Source organism: Megascapheus bottae, chromosome 10, assembly GCF_031878675.1.
Source record: "Megascapheus bottae isolate mThoBot1 chromosome 10, mThoBot2.hap1, whole genome shotgun sequence".
In the NCBI taxonomy this organism is placed as follows: domain Eukaryota; kingdom Metazoa; phylum Chordata; class Mammalia; order Rodentia; family Geomyidae; genus Megascapheus; species Megascapheus bottae.
The window spans coordinates 43,384,357-43,402,334 of record NC_143518.1 but is presented as its reverse complement, the minus strand read 5'-3'; the positions used below and the strand labels follow the sequence as shown (position 1 = coordinate 43,402,334).

Below are 17,978 nucleotides of genomic sequence, written 5' to 3'. Positions count from 1 at the left end.
TGCCAAGTGAAATAAACCAGTCATAGAGTGGCAAATACTGTATGTATGATTCTACTCTGATTCAAACATTGTAGAAACAGAAAGGGGAATGGTGGTTGTTATGGTCTTTTGGGAGGAAGAGGTAAAAGAGTGTTTTATAGGTATTGATTTTCAGTTTTGCAAGATGAAAAGATTTTTACAGTAATGTGATAATAACACTTCTGATTTGTGTACTTACAGATGGCTAATAAGCCAAAAATTAAGGGATCTCAAGTTAAACAGATACAACTACTTTTGTCCAGTGGAGTAGCTAGCAAGGGATAGAGAAGCCTGGAATATGTTGCTACCAAGAGAAGGAAGGGGACCTGTTGTTTATTTTTAAAAGGATTATATAAGACTTAAAAAATTTGTAGTTTTTCACAAAAACTTTAAATACCATTTGGATATTTATTTACACTGATTAAAAGTTTTGTGTGTTATGTTGAATATGTAAATCAGATTGAACTAGTCAAGTTAGAACAAAGTTACCAGTATCATTGTGTGCAAGTGTAGGTGAAAGTGTCTGTTTACCCACAATTTGAGGTGGCTGCAGGTTTTCTTAAGAGGGAGAAAGCCACTTCATGCTTAAGAATGCTTTTGTTGATTTTTCTATGATAACATTGTTTGTTAACAGTATTGGTTTCTTTATAGTTTAGCCATCAAAGCTAGGTTATCATTTCAAACATTTTAGAATAAGGAGCTGAGTCTGGGGACCAGAGTGAAAAGGAACTGATTAGCTATACTTGTCAGCTCTTGATCATTAGCCATTGGCTTTTGTTTGGTCTCTGTTTAGGAAGGTTCTTAAAATAGAGTATCTGGTACAAACTGCTTTATTGTAAAGATTAAAAGCAGCAACCAGTGTTTTCCAAAGTATAGTCCATGGACATATAGTCTCGATAGATCCACTGTTAGAATATGGTTTTGTAATTATAAACTGAGAGACAGTTTTATCCTCTCTCTCTCTCTCTCTCTCTCTCTCTCTCTCTCTCTCTCTCTCTTTCCCTCTCCCCCCACCCCCAGAAAGTCACAGATGTATTTATCTACTAATGGTATGAAGAAGTCTCATAGTAGTAATAATAATGAACTCCTTTAGTTCTTTTCACACATTTATTTCACCCCAGAACCAATCCTCCCTCCCTCCCTCCTTCCCTCTCTCTCTCTGACAGTCCTGGGGCTTGAACTCAGGGCCTGAGCACTGTCCTTGGGCTTTCCTCAAGGCTAGTGCTCTACCACTTGAGCCACAGTACCATTTCTAACTTTTCTGTGTGTGTGGTTCTGAGGAATCAAACCCAGGTCTTTGGATATGCAAGGCAAGCACTCTACCACTAGGCCAAACTTCTGGCCCTCTTTTTTTTAATCCTTGACTGATGTACTTTGCATATCATTCTATCTCTGGTTAATCAACAAAAATGCCAGACTGTAGGCATGGCTAAAGTGGTAGAGCTAGCTCCATAGTAGAAAAGTTGAGAGAGTATCAAGCCCTGAGTTACTCTTAGGAGATTGATGGTATACATACATACATATACACACACATACTACATACATACTACATACATATACATACATACATATATACATACATACACACATACATATATATATGTATATATATATTGCCAGTCCTTAAACTCAGGGCCTGTGGTATCCTTGGGCTTTCTCAAGCCTAGAGCTCTACCACTTAAGCCACAGCACCACTTCCAGCTTTTTCTATGTATGTGGTACCAAGGGATTGAACCTGGGTCTTTGTGAATATTAGGGAAGCACTCTACCTCTAGGCCAAATTCCCGGCCCCAATTAGCTAGGTTCTAAAGTATGAATTACCAGTGTCCAGCCAGAGTTCCCTTTGAGCAGTGTGCTCAATACCCAACTCTGGACTATTACATATGAAGGAATGACTAATAATTGGTAGCCAGAGGGAAAGGCATCTGTAAGTTGAGTTGTGTGAAAAGTCTACACAGAAGGCCAAGAAGTATAAAATCACAATGGGAATCAAAGACAAGAAAGAGCAAGGTCAAAAGTTGTAGAAAAGATAGATGAGATTGGTACCAGAGATTTTAGCAACCAGCATAGATGTGAAGGTGACAGTGGTACAAGTTGATGCTGTTCCACAGAAGAGTGAGCCTTGAAAAGCAAAGCAGTTGCAGAAATAGATAAATGAGGTCACCATTACTGACTAGTTATTACTGAAGACCTTGGTATGTTACATTTTCGTTGAAATGTGGTGTTAGAGCTAGGAAAAGCAACTGTAAAAGCGGAATAGCCTTAAAGTACCACCATTCAACAGGCTGAGTCTTCGTCTTTAAAATATGCCCCAATAGGTATTTTTCCATTATGTATAGTTTTAAATAGCATTTATTTTTGTTTCCTAAAATTGTCTCATAACAATTGTTCTAACAAGATTCAGTAGATCTGATCAGGTGATGTTGCTCCTCTCTCTCTTGTCCCTTCCTTTGGTGCTTTAGAGTCATTTGTGCCATAAGAAATTGCTGTAAACACTATTTACCATAGCAAAGATATGGAACCAACGTAGATGTCCCTCAGTTGATGAATGGATCAACAAGATGTGATATTTGTACACAATGGAATTCTATGCTGCTGTCAGAAAGAACGACATCACCCCATTTGTTAGGAAATGGAAAGACTTAGAAAAAATCATATTAAATGAAGTAAGCCAGACTCAAAGGAACTTAGGCTCAATGGTTTCCCTCATTTGTCATAATCAGTAGAAACCTTGGGCTCTCCTAGCAGAGATTTGCAATAGAGCAAAACCTTGATACATAAGGCCATATAGTATGATGCTAAATGAAAGGACCTCCAGGATATAGAAACAAAAGCCATATAATGAGTGATTGTTGTCCTTAATGTACTATATTATCTCTCATCTCTTTTGCTATCCCTTGGTTATCTCATATTGTTACAGTATCTTACTTTGTTATCTGATATATTGGATATATTTGTATTTGGTTATTTGAAATTGGATAGGGAAGGGGGGAAACCAAGATGAGGGGTGGGGTTGGGGGGAGGGAAATGGGGACCAAGACATGTGCAAGGGTATCAATGTATGTGAATTAATGCACCTTCTGTCTGGCAAATATCATGTAACCCTTCTATTAATTACAATTAAAATATATGAAAAAAAAGAAATTGCTGTAAAGCAAAGTAACGTCTCATAGGATAACATCTCGTAGGGGTAGGGGAATCAAAGTAATGGTTAAGTAGCTTGTACAAGGGCAACAGGAAGGAGGCTTTGAATGTATCTTGGAGACAAGGAGTTGGGTATATTGATAGGAAAGCTAACATGGCTAATTGAGTAGGCTTTGAATTAAACTTCATGCTTTATTGTACTCTTAAATATTAAAATTTTCAAGTGTATGTCTATCAGTACTGACTAATCTGCCTGATGCAGTTATATAATGGATAGTTCATACAGCCCTTTCTTTTAAGAGAATCCTGGATGTCTCAGACCATGAAAACCCGTTTTAGCATTTGGTGGTCATTAGTATTGTAACCAAAACAAAAACATTTTAATGGTTGATCCCAGAGTATTTTGAAGTTATTATAACTTTGCTTGGAGGGTATTTGAACTTTAGTATCAATTGCAAGTAGGATATGAGCCAATTTTCAAAGCTGTTTCTAAGTAAGACATTGTGTTTTGTGAATGTAAAAAACACATTACGTGGCACTGTGCCAGACAGCAAGAAGGTAGAACACAACAGTCCAACAATCTCTGTATGATTTGTGTTGATAATTGTGTCTCTGTGTAGTTTAAGATCTAAAGTGATTCTCCACTGTGTCAAAAGATAAGTTTAGTTTTAGACTATGAAGAATGTCTATTTTAAATATAAGAAAGGATGGGAATTATTGGAAGTTAAAGTGTTTATCTCAATGACTCATTTAAAAATGTAATGCCCCACAATTGATGGCTGGATCCCCCAAAAAAATGTACCTATACCCAAGAAATGTTACAAAGAATAAAACTATGTCATTTACTGGGAATTGGATAGAACTTAACATGTTAAGTGAGGTAAGCCAAGTCATAAATAAATGGCACATGTTCTCTCTGATATGTAGAAGTTAGTCTAAAATACATTGGGGTATGATAAATGATTTAGGACTCTAGACACGTACAGTAATACCCAAAGAGGATACTCATAGGAGAGAAACATGAAGGTGCAATGCCTATTTGCCTCTTTATATTTATATAAAAGTGTGTATGTATTTTTATATATGAGAGGGAGAAACCAACTCAAAGACATGGAACCAAAGAGATGTAATTTTTTTTTGATGACTGTGTCTTTTATGATGACTGTGAAGTGTTTTTCATGTATATGCTAATGTGGGTGGGGAGGGTAGGGGGAGGTTACAGTACCTGAGGGAAAAGGGATGAAGTGCAGCGGTAGAGCTCACTGGACACTGATGATACAACTCTTGGGTAGAGATGTGAGGGAGGGAGGACAAAATATGAAAGGAAATGTACTCATTACCTGACTTATGTTAATCCCTTTGTACATCCCCTTCATAAAAGCAATAAAGTAAATAATAATAAATACTACAATAAAAATGTAATGCTCCAACTTTTTGACTGTACATTTAAAGAAAACAATTTCAGGGCCAGAAGTTTGGCTTAGTGGTAGAGTGCTTGCCTAGCATGCACAAAGACCTGGGTTCAATTCCTCGGTACCACATATGTAGAGAAAAAGCCAGAAGTGGTGCTGTGGCTCCAGTGGTAGGGCTCTAGCCTTGAGGAAAAACCCAAGGACAGTGCTCAGGCTCTGAGCCCAAGTCCAGGACCAGTAACAACAACAAAAGTATACATGTCACTCAAAAAGTAATGTACCCACTACCTGACGATTGTAACTGTAACTCTTCTATATATCACCCCTACAATAAAATACAATAAAAATTAGTTATGTCAAAATAAAAATAAAAAAGGAAATAAACAAGTCTCATTTATCTTTTAAGATAAGATGACTTCATAATTTCACCTTCATAACAAAGGAAAATATCTACTTAGGATAGAAAATGGGTTTTTAAAGCTGGGCATGGTGGCTCATGCCTTTCTGGTGGTTAATTAGCTATAATAGTCTCAGGACTTTCCTACCCAGGCTGGCTTCAAAAATGTGATCCTCATATCTCAACCTACTGAGTAGCTAGAATTTACAGTGTACCAGCACCTGGCTCAACAATGGTTTCTTTTAAAAAGTATTCAAAAGTGTTGATGTTGCTTGTAACAAATTCCAAGGAAAGGCCCAAATTAGTATTGGTCTTATGTGTGCATTCAATCTTATTTCTGCAGATCACTTATCATAATAGAGAGGAAAAACAGTAGAAGCAGTCAGAATAATTAGAATGATAGTTCATATATATTTTTGTGCGACTACTGAGGCTTGACTTGCACTTCAAGCTTCAGGCTCTTGTTCAGCTTGCTTGTTCATAGTTAGCACTCTACTACTTGACCCATGCCTCTAATCTGACATTTCATTTGTTAATTGAAGATAGAGACTCAAGGATTTTTCTTCCAGAGCTGTTTTTGAACTCCCCACCTTCCAGGTCTCAGTCTCCTGAGTAGTTACAATTACATGGATGAGTTAGGCTTCTATTTTTTTTTTAAGTCTCAGTACATTTTTTTATTCAAAGTTATTTTGGCTTATATAATTTCTCAATGTAAGATAAAAGACAAAAGTCACACAGATATAAGGTCTGTTATTAGCAAGTGTTTTTGAAACATTATTTAGATAAAGGGTGAAGGTCATAGCAGTACAATAAACATTTCCTTGACCTTAACATACTGTGTTTCAACAATATGTTAAGGTCATTTATTTTGTTATGACTTTCGCCTGTTTTGTATGTGCTTCTATATGTTTTTGCCTTCTCTGGACCTTGACAAAACAGTTTACTGTTCACTCATAAGATATTAATTTTGAAGCCTTATTCTTTCTTTTAACTATTTCTCCTATGACTTTATCAGTGGCAATCTGTTTTAGAGTATAATATTTGGAAATATATTCATCAGTTGATATGCTTAGATATGTAGAATAGTTCCTAATAGACTTGAATATTTAGCAACTTTTCAATGTCTTATGGAACATCTGCTATTCCAAAAGCAGGAACTTGAGAAACATTTAAATTTATTTCATTTAATTTATAGCATTTTGTAGAAAACATTTTAAATGGTAGTTTGCTAGCAATTTACTTTTAATTTTGGATAAATCAGTGCAAAGATAAAATACATTGTTAAATTTAATAGTTTAGGCTTATTGTTTATTTTATTTTTCACATTTAGAATTTTGTTAATAAAATGTCATTTGATCCTAATAGGTTTAAGTGATTTAAAAGACCATTGGACTGGTATTTTAAAATTTTTTCCTGTTTCCGTGTGTGTGTGTGTGTGTGTGTGTGCATGGTGCCAAGCATGGGGCTTGAACTCAGGGCCTGGATACTGTCCCTGAGCTTCTCTGTGCTCAAGGCTACCACTCTTACCACTTGAGCCACAGTGCCATTTTTGGCTTTTTCTGAGTAATTTATTGGAGAATAGAGTTTTATGGACGTTTCTGCCCTCAGCTGGTTTTGGACCACGATCATCAGATCTCAGCCTCCTGAGTAGCTAGAATTACAGTTAAGACCCATGAATGCCCATCTTTTTTTTTTTTTTCTTGGTATCATGGTTTGAGCTCAAAACCTCATGCTTGCTTGACTTGTTGCTTAGCTGATATTCTACCACTTGAATCATGCCTTCTAGTGTTGCTCTTTGCTAGTAGTTTAGGAGATAGAATGTCATGGATTTTTCTACCTGGGCTTGCTTCAAACTGAGATCCTCTGGATCTTAGCCTCTTGAGTAGACAAAATTACTGGTTTATACCACCAGCACCTTGCTGGTTCTACTGGTCTTGAGGTAATTGTGCTTTTTTATTTTTTCTGCTTATACTAATGTGTACAATTTTTATATAAAGCAAGCAGCGGCTATTCATTAGGAAGACAAAAAAATAGAAGGTAGGAAGATTGGGCTAGATGTAAACAGTGATATAAACAGTGATACTCTATGGCTAATAAAATTATTCTTCAAAATGAAACAAATTTGAAATTTCCTCAAGTTCCTCCTTCTGAAATAACAGATTTTTTTTTTTTTTTTGCCAGTCCTGGGCTTGAGCTCAGGGCCTGAGCACTATCCTTGGACTTTCTCAAGGCTAGAGCTCTACCACTTGAGCCTCAGCACCACTTCCGGCTTTTTTCTATGTGTGTGGTACCGAGGAATTGAACCCAGGTCTTCGTGCATGCTAGGCAAGCACGTTACTGCTAGGCCAAACTCCTGGCCCCAGATTTTTTTTTTTTCTAAGAAAAGACATAGAGCTTTGTAGAATGTACTCTAAAAGCCAAGAACAGTAACTCATGGCTCTACATACAGCTACTCGGGAATGGACATCAGAAGGATTGTAGTTGAAGCCTAAGCAAAAAGTAAGACCTCATTTCAATCAGTAAGTTGGCATTTGCCTGTCATTCTAGCTACACAGGAGGCCCAAGGTGAGAGGATTATAGTCTTAGCCCAAGGGTCTGGTCCTTGAGCCATGACTGGAGTCATTGTTCAGTGGTAGAATATCTAGCAAGTACTGAGTTCATATGGCCAGAATGTTTGTGTGTATCTGTATGTGTGTATTCTCCATATAAATAAGACTGTTGTTGGACATATGAATATTTTCTCCAGTTTGTGGCTTGTCCCTTAATTTTCGTAATAATTTAAAGGTAGGAAATTTTGTTTTGCTAAAATCTAACTTATCATTTATTTTTGCATAGCTTGGACTTTTTTTTTAAACTTTGTCTTAAGAATTTACCCAGATGAGGCCGGGAGTTTGGACTAGTGGTAGAGTCTTGCCTAGCATGCACGAAGACCCGGATTGATTCCTTGGTACCATATACATAGAAAAAAGCCAGAAGTGGTGCTGAGGCTCAAGTGGTAGAGCTCTAGACTTGAGCTCAAGTCCAGGACTGGCCCCCCCCCTCCAAAAAAAAGAATTTACCCAGATAAAAGTTTAAAAGATTTTCTTCCAGGAATTATGTAATTTTTAATTGTTACATTTAGGTCTATAATCCATTTTGGTTAATTTGCATATATGTGTAGTATGGAATTTGAGTGTGTGTGTGTCTGTGTGCAGTGTGCTTCTGTGTGCAGTTAGTAGAAACTATGAGCATCTTTGTTCAGGGAGATTTTTGCAACAGTCTGCAGGTTGTAGTGAGAGGGTGAGAAGACAAAGTGAACTCATAGTGACCCTAGATAGGTGATGGAATTTAGAGACAGTGTATTGGGTGGGTATGAACAAGGATGTCGGAGGAAAGATGAAACTAAGGTGGAGGTTTCTGGGAAATACTATGTCTGGTGACCAAAGCTGGAATAAAATTATGGAGAAGAGCTGGAATAAAATTAAGGAGAAGAGTTATGAGTGGAAAATAGTTCTGTTTTCAGATTATTGAGTTTTTGTGAAAGCAGGGCATTCAATCCCTGTTTGCTGGCCTGCATGTTGGGCCACAGCCAGAGTTTTAGTGAAAACATTCTTTTCTTTAACTTTCTATGAATATGTGTTGTTTCATTGCAAGTCTTATGACTTACAATGTTATTTATATTTTGTAGTGCAGCTACTATCTGCTCAAAAAGTTTATGGGGAGAAGATGCGGGAGGGGGTTGACATGTTTATAAAGAAAGGTACTTACCTGACTTATGTAACTGTAACCCCTCTGTACATCACCTTTACAATAATAAAAAAACATGGATGCTCTCTGTCTCTTCCTGCCCCTTTTCTCTCACAGCATTGTTCTTTGTCTCAATATGCACATGTCTTCTTTCCATTATCTTTATTTGTTTTGAATTTCAAATATTCTCACACATGACCAGGAAAAATGTGTGTGTGTGTGTGTGTGTGTGTGTGTGTGTTCGTTCGTTCCTGTGTTCGCACCAGTCTCAGAGCTGTCCCTGAGCACAAAAACTCTACCAATTGAGCTACAGCTCCACTTCCAGCTTTTTGGTAGTTAATTGGAGATAAAGAGTCTCATAGATTTTTCCAGCCTGGGTTGACTTCAAACCTCAATCCTTAGGTCTCAGCAGAACTGGCACCCAGGTCAGAAAGTGGTTATTGATACGTCCTCATGTTGTTTTCATACTTTCTTATATTTTGTCATAAGAAGATATTTAGTATTTCCTTGCCCTGGCTATTTTGCTATAGAATCTAGGTTAATTTTGGGTGAGAATGATATTGGTTGGTTTAGCCACTAGGTGGTCAGGTAGTACATGTAAGGATTACTAGTACTTGCCATGTAGTGTAAAGGAGTAAACCCATAGCTATTATTGCCATTCTATTGTAGAATCCCCTTTTAAAACACTAAGAGAGTAAATTAGAACAAACCAACAAGTCATATTTAAATGTGTGGGAAGAAGTTATAGAGCTGGGCATGACTATAATTCTATCACTATTTTTTTTCATTGAAAAATTATTTATTTTTATTTATTTTTTTTAGATGTAAAATATTTTATTTGTAAATGGTGATCTTCTAAACCTTTGTCCACAAATTCCGAAATACTTTATACAAATTCCTAAATACTTTATTTTTTCCATCATTATTTATATGAAAATCTGAGAGGGTCCCAATTTTATAGTCTTATTATTGTTATGTAGTGGCAGTAGTTTGTATTTTTTATGCACAGATCACCTATGTTTCAAATGTGGCACAACTCAATAAAGATCAGTTACTTAAAATTATAGGTGTTTCAGTTTTACGAGGGGGTAGAGTTTATTCACTATGTATCATTTAATTTAGCACATATGCCAGATACTGATGGTAGAATATGATATAATATCTGCCTTAAGCAGTCCAAAGTTTGGTTGAAAAAATAGACAATAAACAAATACAATGATTGTGCAAAGGGCTATATATGTGTGTGCGTGCACATACATACCATTGTCCTCATATGTCATATACTAATGTGGGAACTCTTAAATCACAGCTGCATATATTCACACAGGCCTTTTCTTTTTAAATTTTATTTTACTTTTATTGTTGGGGTAATGTACAGAGGAGTTACATTCATCAGGTAATAGGTACGTTACTTTTCACACATTGATACCCCTTCTCATGTTTTGTCCCCATTTCCCTCCCTTTACCCCCTCCCAATCCTGTTTTTCCCCACTTCCCTTTCCTATTTCAAATAAACAAATAAACTTATATACAATATACCTGGTAACAAAGTCAGAATGAGTAACAATATGAGATTAACAAAAGAGCAGAAAAAAAGAGAAGAGAAATAACATAGTACAACAAGAACAACAATCATACAAGATAAAGCTCTTGTTTCTGTATCCTAGAGATCCTTTCATTTAGACTCATCCTGTATGACCTTATGTACCTAGGTTTTGAGCTATTGTAATCCTCTGCTAGGAGAGTCTTAGTACTAATTATTACAAATGATGGAAACCATGGACATACAGGCCTTTTCTTTGACAAAGGATAGGGCAAGGAGAACATTTGAAGTGTTTTATGCTCTCTTCTCATGAATTATATCCCAAAGTACTTATTTGTGATCCCCACCCCTCCTGTGGCCCTAGAGATCTCCAAATCCTGTGTAGTACCAACCACCAAAAAAGATCACATTGTACTTAGATTGTTTCCTTTGTGTATTTTCTAATTTTAAAGTTATTAACCCTGTCATCTACATTTAATTGTAAATGCTGATTGTGTGAAAATAATATGGTAATGATTTCAGGACTTGGTTCTAGTATCATTTTCTCCAGGTACATCTTTTAACTAGTTATGATGAAAGTCAGGCAATTAATTTATATTTTTATATGATCAAATTAGTGCATTTAAACCCATTTGTTTTATATTGGTTCCACACCTATGACAAGATGATATCAACCACTCAGAAAAGAGAAACACATGGTTAACTTTGAAGCATACATTCTGTTTGTTGCCCATTATTCCAATTACTGACTCTGAGAACAGTTGCTTATAATGCCAATATTCATACTAAAAAGGCCCCTTAAATGAATACCATACCGAGATGCAGTAGACCAGATCTGTATAACATAAACCTTTCAGGATCAATATAGCTACAAAATGTATCTACAATTTCTGAAGGCAGTTCTACCAAAACTGTATTGTTAAAAAATAAAGCAAAACATCTGACCAAGCTTACAGACTAGTATTGTGACAGAGGTGTGGAACTCCAAGCTGCTTAATATTTGTTGTTGTTGTTGGATATGTAGCTTGAACTTTGGGCCTGGGCTCTGTCCCTGAGCTCTTCAGCTCAAGGCTACCATCCTACCACTTGCCACAGTGCCACTTTTGGTTTTCTGGTGGTTAATTAGAGCTGAGAGTCTCACGGACTTTGGTGCCTGGGCTGGCTTTGAACTGTGATCCTCAGATCTCAGCCTCCTAAATAGCTAGGATTACAGGCATGAGCCACCAATGCCCTGCTGCACCTTAGTATTTTGTAAATGTTAATAGACTAACGTACTTCTGTGTATTGTTTTGATAATTTTTTAATGCACATGAAGTATATACCAAGTGAGACCATGGGCTTTTCAATAATTAAAATCCTAATTATAAAAATACCAATTCAATTGGAACAAGTCATGACAATTTTAGATTGTATTTGATTGTGCAATATAGAGTTTGTCACTGGCTATTAAGAAATATATTCTAATGACACTTTCATTATTAGAGAATTTTCTTCAGCAAGAAGACAGATATGAGAAGCCTAGAGATGCCTTTCAGTGTTAGAAAGGTAGATTGTGTGGTAGGCATTGCTCATAAAGATTGGGATATTAAATCCTAACTGTCATATGCTGGTTTATTGAACAATTTTCTTAACATGTATGTAGCTACCTGAGTTTCTTGAGCTGTGAAATATATAAGATAGGCTTCATAGATTTCTGTGCAATTAAAGGGAGTTAAAATTCACCAAAAATACTTAGCATGCTATTAGCCTGGAGAAACACTCAATCCAGGCTGGCTGTAAGGGTCAACATAGGAGATATTCTCTCCTCGTAAATACTTTTTTTCAATCTTTCTTTTCTTTCTACTTAATATTTTTTCCTCTTAGTTTTCTAATCAAGCTATCTTAGATTTTTTTTTTCTGTTCTAGGGTTCCACAATATTCTTCCACACATTCTTTCTGTTTAAACACCCAGTTTTCTCCAGGTCACCCTAGGTTTTAATTATCTTTGGAAATTTCCCTCGTCTAACTCTTATTTTTTCACCTAACAGGTCTAGCCACCTGCCTCTTCTTTCCTTCATAGGCCTATATCTCTGCCTTGGAGCTCCTAACCTGAGTTCCTTGACTGTCTTTCAGAAGATCTCAGAACCTCTAAGATTGTACATAAGATTTTATACACATGCATATTTTAAGGGAGAGATTTCTAAAATGTTTCTTACAGTATTTTAGAAGATTTCAAAAGGAGGTTAAGAACATTGCTTTAGCTATGTGCTGGTGGCTCACGCCTAAAAGTCCTTATTTGGAAGTCTGAGATCTGGAGGATCCTGGCAGATCCTGACATTTGTGAGACTTCTTTGTGACCTGATAATTGGGCGTGATGGCACACACACGTCTCATTCGAGGTATGTTGGGAAGCCTAAAATAAGCAGATTGTGGCTCAAGCCCTATCTAAAAAATAGCTATTGTGAAAAAGGTTAGTGGTAGACTACTTGCCTAGTTTGCAAGTGTCAGGCCCTGAGTTCAAACCCTTGTACTGCAAAAAAAAAAAAAGCTTCACAATTAATCATTACTCTTGTATAATTTGCTTTCCTCATTACCATTTGTCTCATTGGAATGACAGAGCCCTCCACAAAAAAAAATGTTCCATGTATCTTAGAGTGTATGTGGGATTCACAGTATAATATTAAAGGAGCTTCATCCTCAGGTAATGTGATGTATGTGCCTTGCTATCTTAATGCGATGTATGTGCCTTGCTATCTTCATGTAACAGCTTTGTTTTACAATTGTTCAGTTTTATAGAGAAGCAGTGTGCATTCCTTAAAGATTAATTTTCTCAATTTCAAATATTCATAATTAATGGCCAGCTTAATTTAAACCAAGGTATATATGTCTCAGTTTTTCCCTTTTCTAATTCTCCAATTTGGAACCAAAACATTCAATATTTTAGAAACTAATTGTCCAGTGGAAAAAAAGTATGTTTTGGGATTAGTTACAAATTCATTAGGATAAAAAAATCCAGATTGGCAGTATTTTGGGTTTCTTTTTAGCCGTTGAAGACAAACATGCCAACTATAATAAAATAGTCATGTAAACTTTCAATATATATATTTTTTCTAGTTGGCTAGAGAACCAAAGTTGTTTTTCTAACTAAAAATCATCATTTACATGAATCATTGTGTCAGCCTGAAAATTTTAGCATTCCTTCAGAAAACAGAGATAACCAAGTAAGACGTTTTTTCACACAGCTTATCATTTGTAAGAGGGCAGAGGGGGAACCATTCCTTTGAAAACTATCTGTGCTTTTATCTTTGCACAGATAGTTCTGACTTCAGAAAGAAATCTGGCTTTTCAAAGGCCTTGACTATACTAGGTAGTAATCAAACCAAATGAGTAAACACAACATTTCTTCTCCCTCTTTAAGCCACTGGGGCTCAACACTAGGTTACTGTATAGAACATACACGATACAATTGTACACATGTATTTAACAAAAATGAACTTGAGTGCAGGCATGTGTTGGGCTTTTGTGGCACAATAGTGAATACAGCATCAGAGATCTTGGCCTTTAAGAAAATCATATATCTATGTAAGGATGCATATGCATTCCTGCACAAGTAGTAAGTACAGTGAAGGAATAAATAGTCTAAGGAGAATAAATTTTGCTTTAGAATGGCGCTTGCATGTTGTTACTTGGTAGAGAAAAATACAGATGTTCATTTAGTCTGTTAATTTGTTTTCTTTAATAGTAAAGTTGATGAGAGATTATGAGTTTTGGCTGATCAGAAAAGAAGTAACTCTTATAGACCAAATGTTTATGTACCTTGAAACCTAAAATTTATTGTGGAAAAAAAAGCATGTAGAAATCTATGTAAGAGATGAAGAATGGTTTTTCTCAGCCCCAGCCATTTTTTGTGTGTCCTGGGGAAGTAGGGCAGTTCTGTCTGAATCATCTTATACTTGTCTGGGGAAGTTAGGGATTCCTCAGAGGAATACAACTGGATTTGCTGTGAAGACCCCAGACACTTTTACAAAAGGAATGTTGGGAAAAGATAACACTTCAGTTCTATGATCTGTTAGATATGATAGAAGTGAAGCAATCTATTAATATTTGAAAGTCCTCAAAATCATGTTCTTAAATTGACCTAGGTGGAAAAATATATTATTTTTTATTAGAAAGACTGTGTATAGAAATAAACAACAAATGGAACAATTTAGAAAGCAGTGTGTTTTAATCAACAGTGATCCCTAACCATTGTAGAACTAGCACATGGAAATCATTATTCTACACTAGTGGATAGACCGTGTCACCTATGTCTTGAGTCAAAGACCAAGTCTTTGTTATATCAAGTCATTCTGAGTTGTACAATTAATTTTATGTTGATGCTAAGTGTTTTTTATTCTTAAAATCTGCAGAGAAGATTGTCTCACTTTTGTAGCATATGCTTCCCCTTTATTTCTGAATATTTTCTTCTCCCTAGCTCTTCAAGATATTTTGATTGACTATAATTTTGTGTAATCTACAGAACAGTGATTTATGAACTGTAAGGATATGTGATTTGAATGCTTCCTACTTCATGTGGTTGGAATTTTTTTCCAATTATAGCAGAGGCATGATCATTCTCCACTTTCAAAAAAGATTGCAGCTGCTTGCAGGAGGAGAGTGAAACTAGAAGAACGTTTAATAATTTTCAAAATATATCCTGGGGGGAAAATGTTGGTTTTTTTGGTTCAAAAAGATACTAAATTATTTAGTTTGCCTGCTCCAGGGTATGAAAATTTCGTGTCTTATCTCTGTCATTTATTTTTCATCAAGTTCAAGTGGAAAAATTGGAAACTTCAGGTTTTTTTTTTTTTTTAATGTAGTCCTCTATTAGGCTCATCTAAACCATTGGCTACAAAGGCCTGCATGTTATTGTGATCTGCACAGTTACATTCCACATTTAGTGAATCCGTGTTTAATTTTCAAAATTCTCAGCAAATAGAGCTGCAGCCAAAAATTCCTCTGTTAAGATTCCTTCCGGCCCAGATGAAACTAATAGTTCCCGGCTGTGTTGCTGTCATTCATTGCTAATCCAGGTATGGCTGCAAACTGTTTTTAATTTTCTTCTTCTGAACTTAAAGGCAGTGTTTGCCCTTTTCCCATGAGAAGTCAGTGATAATATGCCTGAGATTCCAGCAACTGGAGATAGTTTTCCTTTTCCACACAGACACAATTAGGCTTTGTTTTAGGGCTAGTTTAGATGTGAGCTTGATGATAGACATAATACAGAGAGCACAGGCACATAGCAGTATATTAAGGAGAAATAAGAATATGTTAGCAACTTCAGAGGTTTATGTCCTGGAATGCAGCTGTTTCTTACCACAAAATAGCCATCGATACCACTTGTCTTTTTGGTATAGAATGTCAAATTAAATGGGAAATAACTTTGTATAATTATTATAATTCCTGATGGTGTTAGGGTTTGAACTTAAGGCTTACTTTCCTTACTTGCTTGATAGTACCACCACTTGAACCATACCCCCAGCTTTGCTTTTTGTGGGTTATTTTTGAGATGCAGTGTTGAGAATTTATCTCCTTGCCCTGGCTTTGAACTTTGATCTTTGAAATCTAAGTCTCCTGAGTAGTTGGAATTATAGATGTGAACCACTGGAACCCAACATATTCTTAATGCTTATTACAATTCCTATCATTAATGAAGAGATGTCAGAAACATTTAAAATATTGTTACCAGTTATTCTGTTCATATCAGATCAGAATTAATTCACTTTACCTCTTTTTTTGTTGTTGTTTATTCATGTATCTTTTTGAGACAGGGTCTATGTTTCCTGAGCTGGTCTTCAACTTCCATCTTGCATTTGTCTCTTGGTGCTGAGTTTATAGGCATGTTAAGGAAGTCAAGTGTGCTGGTTGGAGAGGTCGTGGACATTTGAGCAGTGACGTGGGGCAAAAGCTAATGAGCTATAGGGATTGGTAGGGAAATATTCAGGGATGAGAATGACTAGTATGGATGCTTGGAGAAAGAAGAGACGAATGTGGAGAAGCAAGGAGGTTATTGGGGTTGGAGTAGTATAGGAGATAAGGTCAACGGCAAGCATGAATGTGTAGTAAAGATCATGTTGGGCCTTTATAGCCATTGTAAGAATAGTTTCTACTGATAGTAAATTGGAGTAAAAGACTAATCTAGATTTTAACAGGATCAAATCAGTGTCTGAATACTGATTTGTGGCATTCTCTACTCATTTCTTATGGCTAAGACATAGAAGGCTACCAGGCCTTTACTTCTCCTCTGCATCATCACTCCCCAAGAAAGGAGTAATAATGCCTGTCCTAGGGAAACAAACTAGCTAATGTAAGAGGATCTGCATGCAATGCTTTGGGGGTATCCATTGGAAAAGCTAGTTGGTTATCTAATCCTGTGAAGAAATCTACTACTCCATGACTTTTACCTATCTATGAATAGCCACAGTTCATCTTTTTATTGTCATACTTTTAACTTGAGCATTCATTAAAGGAAAATCTATAATGCAGAAGAAAACGAAGTGTGTATGAAGAGAGAATTTGAAAGGAAAAGAAACAGTGTAGCAACAAAAGACATTTCAGAAAGCTAAAATTAAAATCCTCAGAGAAGAGATACCATTTTTTTCATAATTTTTATTGTAATTAATAGGGTTACATTATATTCACCAGATAGAAGGTGCGTTACTTCACAAACATTGATAGCCTTTCTCATGTCTTGGTCCCCATTTCCCTCCCCCCACCCCCACCCCTCATCTTGTTTTCTCCCCTTCCCTATCCTATTTCAAATAACCAAATAAGCATATATAAGTATATCAAATAACAAGGTAAAATACTGTAACAATATGAGATAACCAAGGGATAGAAAAAGAGATGAGAGATAACATAGTACGTTAAAGACAACAATCACTTATTACATGGCTTTTGTTTCTATATCCTGGAGATCCTTTCATTTAGTATCATACTATATGGCCTTATGTACCTAGGTTTTGCTATATTGCAGAAAGAGATACCATTTTTATAAAACAACAGTAGTTGATGCTCTGGATGATATAATTCTTTGGTCATTTAAAATATTAATTCAGTGGAAGGATTGGGAGATACAACTAAGACTATATCCTAAAGAGTATACTAGAAAGACAAGGAGATTGAAACTAATTTGGAGCTAGAAAAAATTGAATTAAAGGACAACTACATGGTCTAATATTTGCTTAATAGGAAGAGTTTCAGGAAGAATTTGGAATGAATTAGTGTGGTACCAGTCACTAGTATAACCTAGCATTTAAATTCTGCGACAGTGGAGGATATGTTGGTCTTATTTCATCATAGATTCACATATTGTAGACAAGAAGAAAACTAAGCAAATTTTAAAAAGACAGCTAACTAGAAAGAAACGGCATTAATTTTAGATGACGCAGTGAGAATAGTATTTTGGTGTATAATAGTATAATATATAATAGTATAACATAATAGCATATATTGTATATATACTGTATAGTATATTGTGTAATATAATAACATAATGGTATAATAGTATAATAGTGATTATATCAAATAGTGATTAAATCAACAGTAATGTGACTATATTGAGAAAGTTGAAAAAGGAGGAATGCTGTAACTTACATCATCTGTAGAAAGAAGTCAGTATTAAAATTCAAAAAGCATGAATGAGCATACTATCTAGAAAGTGATTGCTAGGGTAAGATGGGGTAGGGGTTCACTTTCCTCCTCTGTTTTTTTTTTTTTT

General features: G+C 35.8%; 1 protein-coding gene across 3 annotated transcripts in view; it reads left to right on the top strand.

Annotated features, from left to right (window-relative positions):
- Disp1 (dispatched RND transporter family member 1) overlaps nucleotides 1–17,978 on the top strand; it is a 153,756-nt gene that overhangs the window by 22,823 nt on the left and 112,955 nt on the right. The gene's annotated exons all lie outside the window — the stretch shown is intronic.